Raw genomic sequence first — 13,621 nt, 5'->3', positions numbered from 1 at the left:
ATTGTTTTTGCATCTAAAGCACGTACAGCAGTTGAGTATATAGAGATTTTAAGAAATAATTCATTTTAGTTTCTCTTAACTTGTCCTCTTATTGCTGAGTCTTCACCCTGCGCATGCTCAGCCTTTTCTGCAAGAGTATGGCTTTGTGACACAGTCTCGTCACTCCAAGGAGCGCAGTTCTATGAGCAGCGCTCACCTTTTCTACGGGAGCAGTTCATGTGGTTCATTGCTGATGAGAGTCATGCCGCTGATCCCCTGTATGTTGGGTGTTCTCAGGGCCAGGTGCCTTATCATATATCTCATATATCTCATATATCTCAGGGCCTTATCATATATCGAGTCCTTTCGCACACCTAGCATCCCTTCAGTGCGCTACTTGTATGGCACATGATGGCTGATGGGTTGTAGGCTGGCACCACTGTTTTAAGAAAAATAGTAAATATTTTGTGATTGTATTGTAAAGAGATAACATTCGTCTGAATTGCTGCCTTTAGAAGAAACAAAAAAAGCGTTTCTATGAAATATCTCAAGTAACGGTTGATTAAGTGCATCATTTACACAGTGATTTCCCCCTTAACAATTCCAAGTGCTCAATTAGCAAAACTTGATCCTTTAATTGAGGCTTTGAATATTCACCTTTTTTTAAACTACAGTTTAGGTGGCTACTGTGGAAAATACATCTGTAATTGTTTAAAGACTATCTCTCATTTTGTTTAATGCATCTTTATGGAATGCAACTGAGTTCCTTTATTAGTAAGATGAACAGATGACGTTTCTCCCTCTTTTCTTAATACTGCTACTAGTCAATCTCTTATAAAAAACATTTTAAATGTAAAATAATATTGGGTAAGGTCTCAAGACACATTATTTATATACTGCAGATTAGAACAGATATTTTTGGGCTTCTTTCCACCGTGATCCAGATGTATCCATTATGGAGAACATCCTATCTATGCTTTTGCCTTCGTGGTTACAGCCGTTACCTTCTGACCTACAGTGTCTTTGAATTTCAAAATCCAAAGTAATACCATCTGTTTGAGCTATTTCATTCTCTTTTCTGTGGGCTAAGGAAAACGAAGTGATTTTTAAAAGCTGGTGTATTGTTACAGTGTTCGTTCAAAGAGGTCAGCTACAACTTCTTGTTAAATTCAGCAGAAAAATTCTAGGAAGTAAGCTGCCACTTCAACATTTTTGCAGCCGTATTTATTCAGACATATTTACATGTCCGAGAAAATGACAACTGTGAAAACAAATTTAAATTAGCTTTTTCACTTCTACATATAGTTTATCTCTTTGCCTTAAAGATTTGTGATCTTGCCAAGGTCATTCTCCTCACTCATATTTTTGCACTCTAGCGTTATGATATGTTCTTTGCACATACTGCTGCAACCTTGCACTTACTAGTGGCATTAAAATGAGTGAATAAATGTCAGAACTGAACAAGCCTTGACTGTCAAATATAAGCTTCTCTAGCATTCATGGCTAATGCTCTAATCATCGGTGCAAAACATTTTTTTTTTACATGTTTTTACTGGCCAGGATGCATAGGGGAGTAGTGTGCTCAGTCATAATCATGCTCCACAAAGGCTGGAAATGTTCCCTTTGAGCTTCCAATCATTAGGCCAGCCGAGGTGAAGACAAGCCCATTGACAAGCGAGAATGGCAATAATTTATTTTCTATTGATGGGTTGTGACAAATCATGTTTGGAGCAGTGGCTGCATACTGTGGGGCTACATGAAGAAAGACTGCGATGGCCCTAGATGAAGCTCTTCACAGCTCATTTAGTCCAAATGTAGCCACCTGGGTGGTGAATCGGTTCAATGTACCAGCCCAGGCATTCCCGCACAAAATTAGATCGCTTACAGGCAAGGCATATAGGGGTTCCTGCAAGGCATTAATCAAGGGCGGGGGGGGGGAGCTGTCAAAATGTGGATTTCAAAATTAAGGAACACGCGAAGGATTAAAATGCAGCCACGACGGAAATTCAGGAATATAATTTCCATCACATAACTCCAGGTATGGAAAAGAGCTTGGAAGAAGAAATAAGTGAAATATTAAGAGTGCTTTCAGTAGGGGTAGATTTTTACAGACGTTAATTACTAAAAGCAGCATGAGGATTTATCTAAGCTTGGGCACGCCCCCTTCAACTTTCAGCTGACAGGTCAAATTAATTTATGTGCTTCCTACCAGTGCGTAACACAGTTCATATCTTATTTAAATTTACTTTTGCCAAGGCCCACTGATGTGCTTAGTGTCTGACATCTCATGCTGTTTCAGAATAGAGATGGATATTTTACTTTGCAGGATAAGAATAGCCTGCCCCTTTTATTTTATCAACTCTACTTACATTTTATTTCTGTAGAAAAAAAAATTAAAATAATGTTGAGATCTGACTCTAAGGGTTTTGCATACATTTTACTCTACTTTTTTTTTTTTTTAATATGATTTTTGTTTCCTAAGAAATTCTGCTGTCTGTATTTAAAGTCAGATATCCTCTTAAGCAGCGATCCTTGAATCCTCTGAATGGAAGCGTCCTGACCTGACCAGCTAAGCATTGCTTCAGATGTTGTGGAATTTTGCACTGTCTTCTCATATTGTCCATTGCCCTGGAGGGAGAAAAGAGGGAGGAAACAACCAGAGGGCAAAGCTCCTTTTATCTTCAGAAAAACTGTGAAGTAGACATCTCTCCTGTCTGGCATGCGCTGGAACAAAATCTCCCACAGCAGCCCCCTCCTTCACCTCCTGCGTCTCCCTCCATTGTTAACTTGGAAAAGTGGAGAATCTGGGTTTTCTACTTGAGGGGAACATCGCTAATATTTCTGCAACGCTTCAGAAATCAGTAAATGAGCAGGAGTTGTCTCAGTGTCACCACAAATACCGTACTCCTTTGCGTCACCCCCTCCCTGACGGCCACCAAAGCGGGTATCCCCAGCTCCCGCATCCGTAAGCTGCTGTCGGGTGGAACCTTTGCCACAGACATCTTCTTCTTCCAGCGGCTGGGGGTGAGCAGCCCACAGGGGATAACAGCCCGCTTCTTCTTCGCTACTTACTGCTCGCGCGGGCATCTCTGCTACCGCACTGAAAATTCGATGTTTAAGCCCTGGTAAACATACAAAAAATAATCTGTGCATATACAAGTAAGAATTGTATATGACAGGATACGTAAGTGACAGAATTAAGGTTTTCCTGTGTCACACTTCTAAAAAATTGTTCCATTTAATCTATTAAGACAATATTTTCTTATTTACTCAGAACGAGTCTAAGGCTGCCATGCCTAGTAGTATGGTTTAAGGGATCTCAAATTTAATGAGCAAATACATATTTGGCAATCTAAATGTCTATGAATTTTATTTATTTCTCTTCTAATCATCTTAAATTATAACTTACTTAAGAAAATGCAAAACAAAGGGGGCAGAACTAGAGTTATTACGTCTTTTAGGTAATCTTGAATTTCCTGTTTGTATATTACAACAGGAGATTTGTGTAAAAATACTCAAGTGTGATGATGGTTTATTATCATGACATGTGCAATACACAGGCAAATATATAACATTTAATGTGCCAGGTAATCTGTGAGAAGAGTTAATTATGTCAGTGTATTTTATATACTGTCAAGCTTCCTTTAAAGGGACATCTCCATCTCCTCTCCTCCTTTAAGGTAATTGTATCACACTGTGATCCTTAGAAGCACACTGAAAATACAATGGTTTAAAGGTAAAAAAATAACATTATCTTTCAACAATGACATAAAATACACGTGGTTTGTTTATACTAGTTAATAATTTTTGTAGGTTTCCTCTCTGTTTTTGTTTCAGATTTTTAGTGCAGCTAATCTAAAAACAGTATGAAAACAGTGTACCCGGTATGGAACTTCAGCTCTATACTTCCTGCATGTGGCATTAGTATTGGAAATACAGTAATGAATTTTTCTAAATAATTCATTATACCAGGCACTTGAAAATTTTATTTTTATTTGGTATTATTTTGTCCTCTAAGGTAACATGACAGGATAACTGTCTTGCATAAAAACCAAGATCATCACTCTTTTTCACTGCCTATCAACCAGTTTGTGCTTAACCAAGCATTTATTTATTAGTTCTTAATGGTAAGGTCCACGAGGTTACTACACCTGAGAGAAAAATCTGTAAGACAGGCTTTCTAATTAATCACAGGGAGGGTTCAAGAAGGTCTTGTTATTTCTGTGTACAGTAGAATTTATGTAGTCTATTACAAGTGTTGATTGCTAAAATTGCAGCTCATTTTTGTTTCTTCAGATCTGTAGTTCTTTTTGTGCTAAACTGTACCATTCTTACCATTCTGTTTGTAAACACACACATAAGAAGGTGTGTATAGAGGGAGACAGGTCTAACTTGTTGCCTGTTTGCCCCCTGAGCATCTGGAAAAAAGACTAGTGAGAAAGAAAGGGAAAAGGAAAAAGAAGAATATCAAGCGTGGCAATTTCAAACATGGACGGATTGAGTTGGGGGGAAATGACGAAGTAAATATCCTGTATGAAAGCAACAATCATATAGTTTGCGAACTATGTAGAGTGAAAATCCTGCAAAGTAATTCAAGATATCATTTACTCTGTATGTTACGTTATTTTGTCTAAAATGTCAGAATCTGGTAAACATGACCATTTAATGAGATCTGCTAGGTGGTATCCTTCTTTTCGCTCGGGCTGGGCAGAGCTCTTGCTGCCAGAATACAGGCACTCAAGAGCCAGGAAAGCTGGAGAAAACTTCTGACCTCTCACATATCCATTCCTTATTAAAAATCCTTCTTTTGAAATCGAGTTCTGGAAATGAATCTCTGCCACGCCAGCTTCTCCCCAGCTAAAGTATGGTCCCGTTTTAGAGACGGTCGCCTGGCACCATGACCAGGAGGGATGGGGAAGCCAGAGGAAACATCTCGTTAGTCACCACTATCATTACATAGTAAAACTGCCCAAACTGATCCTTATGAATGTAATGTCTCTTTACTTCTAAGGAAGTCATCTGCAGCAAAGAGAGTAAGTAGAGCACATGGAAAAAACTGGAGCTGAAGGATTATTTCCTTCTTTTACTTCTTCAGTGAAAACCAGAGTGCACGTTTTAGAAGACTCTGAACTCTGGGCCACTGTAATCTTTCTGCGCCTTGTTTTCGCAGTCTGTTAAATAGAGATACATTTCTCTGTGGCTGTTTCGAGAAGAATATATAAAATATTTAGCTATATGGGTTTCTTGTGCCACTGGAAATCTCCATAGAGAAAGCTGAAGAACTGCATTGCCAATGCTCTTATCAGGAAGCAGCTTTAAGTCCCTTGACTGGATCCTCTTCTTCTGAGCACCTCAGAGACGTATGTTTTTTCTTTCCATTTTCATAGATGGGTGTAGCTTTGTTCTTACCTATGTACAAACCTTCTTCTTTTTTCATGTTAGCATGTCACTCTTCTTTTGCCATCTTACCTACATGCTTTCCTCCTATGCCTCTGGAGCTCTATGAATTTCAGCCTCTTTTGAATAAGTTCTTCTTTTGCAAAAGGATGTCCTCACCTCTTCTGCAAGTGATGTTTCCACAGGGAGGAGTAGCAAGGTAGCTTCTCCTCGTTCACACTTTGCTCCCTGAGGTTTCCCTTGTTTCATCAGGTCACAGGAAGGAGCCTTCATACTCCTGAGTATCACCAAATGCCAATGAGGGCTTCCACACTGGATTCCTGCATCCTTAAACAAAGCCACAGCTTGAATTGTTGGTATTCATTTGAAATATATAGAGAAAAAGGCAAATTTTGCCACATCTCTCTTTTTCACTCATAGAAAATTCTTCCACCGCTGCATATTGTCTAGTTCTCTAGAACTGGATCTACAATTAAAAAAAAAAATAGTTAACAAATCATTATATGCAGTTCAACAAAGGTTATAAATAAGTAGGGATAGTTGCATATATTTATGCTGGATTTGAGGGTGGTCAAACACTGGAGCAGGTTGCCCAAAGGTGCTGTGGACTCTCTGTCCTTGGAGGGGTTCAAGACTTCACTGGACATGGACCTAAGCAATCTGATCTAGTTACACCTGTTTTGAGTGGGGGGTTGGACTAGATGACCTCTAGAGGTCCCTTCCAACTTTGATGGTGAATAGCAATGCACGTGTTCAGACTCTGACCGTTTGCATACGGTATTGAGCTGCTTTAACCTATGGAACCTGGCTGAAGACCAGGAAGACTAGGAAGAATAAAAGGAGCAATGCTATTAATAAGATTGAGAAAGAGCAATGCTGTTGATAAAACTGAGAAATGGTAAAGCCATTTGAGATCAGAAGAGGGAGCCTGATATAAATCCTCAAAGACTGGAGACTGTATGCGATCTGAAAGAAGAAGGGCACTTCAGGGCAGTCCCTAAACGAGTATTGATGGACCATCCCATGCACTGGACAAAAGCCCAGTTCCCCAGTGCCTTGGCTGGCAAACAGGCACCCATGTCTGAAACTGGTAAAACGTAGTGAATAAGAGCGCGTATGAGTGGATGCTTGTGCTTCAGGCTGGTGTTGACTAATAACAACACAGGTCCTCTTCCCCTTCTAATAGCATCAATTAAATCAGAAAGAAGGTAATGTTAACCCTAAGAGCCACTTGCATCAGTTGTTAAATTGGAAAGTTACTATTTCCAGAAAAAAAAAATACTGTATACCAGAATAATATTTGGCATGTGAAATTTCATGAGGATTGATTATTTTATGGACAAGTTTGAGCTCAAGATGGATATAACAGAGTAATCTTCAATTTTAACTAAAAGGCAACTGCTGTGCCCCCATCATTAAGCTGTGATTCTTACAAAAACTTCAATTAATTGGATTTTTCACCAGAACTTTTTTGTTTGATTTAAAGTACCATGTAGATTCGTTATAGAAACTTCATTTAAATATGGATTTAATTAGAAATGTTTTATAATTTTAATGAGTCTTAAAAGTCTTTTGATGAGCAGTCAGTGTAATTATGGTATTTAAAATGATTGGATAAATGCATACTTTATAATTTACCTTCCTCGCAACTGTGTTTTCATGCCGGTTATTTTTAACATGAAGAATTGTTTCATTTTGTGTCAGTTTATCCTCCTCTTCCTTCCACAAAATGTTTTATCTCTGAAATAAAATTAAATATGCATGATACTAGTAGTATTGGATAATATTGTAATAGCACAGTTAAAAATCAATCTAAGAGAGGAAAATTATTTTGGTTTTGTTAGAGAAGTGACTAAATTGATAATTTGTTATCCACAAGTAAATTACAGACTAGCTCTGTCCTAGATGTGTTGTCTCTTTTGTGTTTGAGGAAATTACCTGCAAAATTGCTGCAGAAGACATGTTGCACTAGGTATTGTGCTATCAGCAATCTGCTTCACTACCACAACATAAAGAAAGAGAGAGGCTCAGCAAATTTAGGAAAATAAGGAGGTTATAGAACTAGCAGTTAAAAAGGAAAAAAATGGGCTTTTTAATGCCTCATATACTTTATCACACAACCTACACGAAGACCACTAACTGTCACATGCTGAGCCTTACAATTCATTGTTCAGAAACAGTACACATTAGCTCCTGCACATCTAATCAATTGTTGTTACATTGCTTTTGTGTGTGTGTGTGTGTTTGGATGTATCTTTATTAATGAAAACTGAGCTTATAGTAAGTCGAGTCTTTAATACAGAACAGATAAGCTAATATTAGCGCAACCAGCCTAAAGAAAGCAGAGAACAAGAATTTTACATATTGTTTCTCAGGACTGTAATACCTCCCTGCAAATCAGTCAAATCTCTTCTGCTGGAGTGCTCGCGTTTCCCCACAGTCCCCAGAACTTTATATTTACTTAGTGAATGAGTACTTCAGGGAAAAAATATATAGTAAGTAACATAATGCGCACCAACAATTCCCATTCCCTGATTTGATCTCCTTTGGCTTGTAGATCGCTGCCCATGAGGTAGCCATGCCTGATCAGCACAAAGCTTTAGTGTCTTACCCAGAAAAGACTATAAAAGAAGGGTAAACATGTAATGATGCTTGCTTGAAATATTTGCCCACATCCAGCAAACTGAGCTCATAGTTCCCAGCTTTATATGGATCTGCGTGTGGGTTTCCATCTTGCAGCATTAGCCAGCAGTTAATACAAGCTCTGTTTTGTGTCAGTGATGCTAGTTTCAGAAATTTTCTTCCTCCTTTTGCGAACGAATATGAAAAGTATCTGGTTCTATTAATTACCTGTTTTTCATTCAGTGTCCATCTTTTAAGTGTAAGGAGAAACTTCACTTGCACTCATGCTTTGCAGGTGGATACTTGTATAATATATATGTACTGTTACCTTCATATCTCATATGTGTACTGTCATATGGGAGGGCTTAAGATCTTCTAATTTTTGTCATAGTGTACGTCTGTTGGACTTTCCCTATAAGTATTTAAACTTTTTATTTTGCACATACTTTATTACATAGTCAAGTAGTCTGGTTCTCAGATTTCTGCACAATCTTCTGGCACGTGCTAATTCTATTTTGCCATGTACTGCTGTGTAATTTAGTAGTACCAAATATAGTTCTGGACTTTTTCTTTTTTTTTTTTTAATTGAAGCACACTTACAATTTTTAATACCATTTTTCCATGAGCCCATTTAATTGTGGCTCTCTTGGACTTAAAATAATATGCTTTAAAAATTTTTCCTTTTGTGAAAAATTGTTATGAGTTTAAATCAAATTGTAGTCTATGACCTGTCATTTCCACAGTTGGTATGTCTGTCTAGCGAACACTGATTTTTACATGCTTAACAGCTTTATGATCTGCAATACCATTTTTGGATATTGAGAATACTAATCCAGAACCATCACATAATTTTTTTCTGGCTTAAAGAAATAAATCTGTGCTGATTTATATCATTGATAAAAAGCTTCCATGAACATATTTAATATTAGAATATCAGAATCTGATAATTTCTTCATTTTCTTCCGTATGATTTAACAAAATGTGTTTTGTGAAAACAAACTTCCCTGGGAACTCCTTTACTCTTTTTGTGGTTTTGTTTCATTCCAGTTTCTGTGTACATAAGTCCTGGTCTTTTTACCTTCGTGCCTTCTTTTCATCCTTGAAATAATTGCATAATTTATTTTTTCCATTTCCTTATTTTTCCACCTTTTTAATATATTCCTCCAAGATAAACACTCTTCTAAATCTCTGTTTTAAGGTTTACCTGTTTGTGATTCTTTTATTTAATAACCCTTTACTTTATCTTCAGATATTATGCTTACCTTTAAGCCAGTGTCCAACTTTTAAAATATTTAAATTACTTACTTAAGCACGCACTTATCCCAGGAATAGCCCAGCCTTGGGAAGTCTGTCTATGGAATAGACTTCTACAAGGAAACCCCTTTATCCTTCACCGGTAGTGCTATATTGTGCAGGGAGTAGTTGCACCTTGTTTCTCTGCAAGTGTAAATATTCCTAGTTCATAAATTTTTCAAGATAGCTCTGCTTGCAAATCTAGCAGCTTTGCCAAGAAGAAGGGAACTGCTTACGTGTGTCTGTGTCCATGTTTCTGCCTTTTCCTTTTTCCCGTTTTGCAGTGTCACTGATGCTGTCACTTCCATTTTGGCTTCTCACAGCTACCAGTCCAAGTCACAGAATTTACAGCAATAGTCGTGGATTTGAGGACGAGAGGAGCTTATCTGTGGTTGGCACAAATATGGGCAAAACTTATACCATGCAATACACGTCAACCTTGCCTCTTCAGTTTTGGCATGATGTCAATTTTATGAAAGTATTTAAAGGCATTTTACACAGACTCCATCGTATTTTTTTCGACAGACACTTGCCCAGTTTTAGTCTGTTCCATGATACCTGTATCTCCTGGTCTTCTAATAAATTTTCTGTGTGGATCCTAGAGTGTGCAGCTTTACAGTGAAAAGAAATTTCAAGGCAGAGAATGAAATTCTACACAAATACCCTTTGTTCTTATTATTCATCTTTTATAAGAGAGAGGTCAGAGTCTTTCTGACAGGAGAATACATTTGTCTGTTTTCTGTAGTACTGCAGCTGGGTTGTGAACACTAACGCACTAGCGCGCGTGCATCTGAGATGCAGAATAGGGATGTTAAAAGATTCGTGGTGAGTGACTGTGTAAGGTAGAAGAAATAGGTGTGGCATTTATTTAACTACAATTTGTATAAGCGTAGGATAAAAATAAGCCAGGCCTGTAGTCATTTGTGCTTGACCTCTTAAAGGTTCTGACGCTCATAAAAGTCTTAATGTAGCCATTACAAGCACTTCGTCTCTTCCTCGGAAGTGACTCAGTCACTAAAAAATGTTGTAAGTAGACAGTGTCCACTTCTATCTTCATGGTTTCAGCCATATCTGTGGCTGCTTCAGATACTTCAGAAACAGAAAAACTGCTGCTTAGAATGAAGTAGACATTGCAAGTGCCAGCTGCAGCAGACACTGCAGGCTTTATGATCCTAAGGCTCTTTGTAATTTCTAAATCTATCATTCTTATTAAAAATACTGAATAATTAAAACCATTTCAATACATTTTCAACAATTTATTCTTTTAATATTTTATCCTAGAATAAAGTTCACATGATGCTCCACAAATACGTAGTAAGAATGCTGTTTGCCTTGAGCAGAAATATAGAGAGAATTAGAATTTCAAAAAAGAGAGAAACATTGCACTAACTTTGGCTTCATGGTCTCATTTATTGTAATATCCATCATTTCTTTATTTCTTTGGCAGCTCTTTATGCAGGAATTATTCTTTTTCTGAAAGCACTGAACTTTGTGCTGATTTCAGATTTTTAAAAATAAAAAGTGCATTACCAGGAGTTCAAATATGGCAATGAATTGTTACATTTTTTAACTCTTTGCTACCTCAGATCATTCCTAATCAGGGTTGATCAAACACTGTTGCTTAGCGTCACGCTTTCTGAAATGTGTAAGCAGCTGCAGAGAAGTTAATAGGCTACGGATTTCTGTTTCAAATGCTGAAAATGGCATTAATTGATAGGCATTTTGCCAGATACTGTAGGCTCCACCTGTAACTGCTTTTTTGGGCATCTTCCAAATCTTCATGTGTGGTATCTGGATGATACATAGATTTTATAGAATCATAGAATCATAGAATCATTAAGGTTGGAAAAGACCTCTAAGATCATCAAGTCCAACCATCAACCCAACACCACCATGCCCACTAAACCATGTCCCTAAGCGCCTCATCTACACGTCTTTTAAATACCCCCAGGGATGGTGACTCCACCACTTCCCTGGGCAGCCTGTTCCAAGGCCTGACCACTCTTTCAGTAAAGAAGTTTTTCCTAATGTCCAGTCTAAACCTCCCCTGGTGCAACTTGAGGCCATTTCCTCTCGTCCTATCGCTGGCTACTGGGGAGAAGAGACCAACCCCCACCTCGCTCCAACCTCCTTTCAGGTAGTTGTAGAGCGTGATGAGGTCTCCCCTCAGCCTCCTCTTCTCCAGGCTAAACAGCCCCAGTTCCCTCAGCCGCTCCTCATCAGACTTGTGCTCCAGACCCTTCACCAGCTTCGTTGCCCTTCTCTGGACACGCTCCAGCATCGGCTTGATTTCGGTATACTTGGCAGACAAAGGAGAGGAAATGATGTTCCTGTCACGAGAATATTTCTGAGATTTAGAAGACGTTCCCATCCCGCGTGGAGATGAGATCCAAACCTTTCAGAGTTCATCACGCAGAGACACAAAGCCAGGAGCCTGGCAGGTGGGGATTTCACCCGTCCGTGGGAGACCCTTCCTCTGCCACGCTCGCGTGTCTCCTGCGAGTCATTTGAATGAGAAAGATACAGACCGTCCCACAGTGACGCTCCCTTTCTCCTGCGTTAAGGAATTAATAAAATCCTCACTGAACCGCGGCGTCGCAGCCCGACAGAGCGCTGCACGTCTTCCCTCGTCCCTGGCCAGGGGCGGCAGAGCCTCGGTCCTGGCTGGCAAAGGCCAACCTCTTAAACTGTCTGAAGGTATTTTCTTGATTTCTGGCTTTGAAATGTGTTTTTCTTTTGAAAAGGATGTAAAAGCGGGTATACATCCATAAAAAATGTTCACCAAATTGGTGTTTTCTGCGTCAGTAAAAGTTGTGAACATATGTCTTCATGAGTTTCCTGGTTGCAGATATATGCACGTAATCCCAAGCAAGTTCCCAGTTCCAAAAATCAGTGGGAATAAATATCATTTAGATGGCAGCAACAACAAACCTGTGCGGTTCAATTGAATCTACGTGTCTCAACCAAGTGTTTGCATGGTGTTAATGTTTTCTTACATGTCTTTTTCTTCACCCGTTTCCTCCCTGCTTTGTGACTTCCACTCCTGACATCATATGTGTCTTTCTTACACAACAAGCTGTAAAACTGCAATTTTGCTTTATCTAGCTGTTGAATCCTTAGTTTATGTACCCTACAAAACAATGCCACCAGAAAGTTTGGCAAGTAATTTGCCAAATGTTATTCTCACTAGCCTGTTAGGCAATTAATTAAATCTTCACCGGAGGACATACAAAACTGATATTAGATATATTGTGCTCAGATCATTTAAGTTTTATCATACTATATTCACATTTGTTTTTTTCTTTTTGTACCACAAGGTTCTGGCTATTGCAACACTAACAGATCAATGAAAAATAATATAATAGCCCAATTCCTTTAGTATTTTTATTAAGTAGAGGAAAATTCCCAATCACTGTAAAGCCAATATTATAATTTAGATTGTTCTACTGGATGAATTTGAAAACTAGAGCCTCATAATCTTTAAAACAATATTTGCACAGTAATATTTAACTTTCCAAAGGATGGAGGAGTGGAAAAAAGCTATGTAAACATGAAGTATATTAAGACATTTCATCATGTAGTATTTCTGTTTTATCAAGCCCCTATTTAGCAGCTATTCTAAATATGTATCTTGAAATATCGTAAACACTATTTACAGTTAAAAGATTTCCATGTGTATGCATGTTGAGTAAATTAATTAATCAACGCGATTTTAAAATGTATTTAATATACAGCTTTATGAAGTTGACTTTTTATAGATGCTTTTTTCAGTATCTGTTTTGCGTACCAGAGCTCAGCACACTGTTCTGTGGAGTTACCAGTCTTTGTAATAGGTCAAAACCAAATGAAATTTGCCTTTGTTTTTTCGTCTTTTTCCAGTTAACAACAGTTTAAGGAGTGGACCTGAGCTAAGCAGAGACAGCAAGGCTCTTTGCCAATTTATTCAGGAGTGCTGTTGGGGAATTTCTTCTAGCTCTGTCCCTTTCCTTGGTTGCAAGATGTTGGTCTGCATGACTGATTTCCAATATTTTCAGTCCTCTTTTCACCTACGTTTCTCTTCTTAGCATTTGTGGCTTTCTCATTTCTGGATATAAATATTAGTTACACTGATATAGGCAATATTATCTTGCATGGAATGAACTGTGGGAAATTACTAGTTTTTCAGTTCCAAACATAAACTAATACTTACTTACTTTATTTATTTATTTATTTTGCATGGACCTTGCAGTACAGCTGTGAAAGACCTAAATGATTAACAATGAAGCATACTGTGGACAGAGATCCTGTTTATGTATCTTCATCTCCTCCTCTGTATTTGTTTATTCACCTG

Source organism: Fulmarus glacialis, unplaced genomic scaffold (assembly GCF_000690835.1).
Source record: "Fulmarus glacialis isolate BGI_N327 unplaced genomic scaffold, ASM69083v1 scaffold11940, whole genome shotgun sequence".
NCBI classification, from domain to species: domain Eukaryota; kingdom Metazoa; phylum Chordata; class Aves; order Procellariiformes; family Procellariidae; genus Fulmarus; species Fulmarus glacialis.
Note: the sequence above shows the minus strand (reverse complement) of the source record.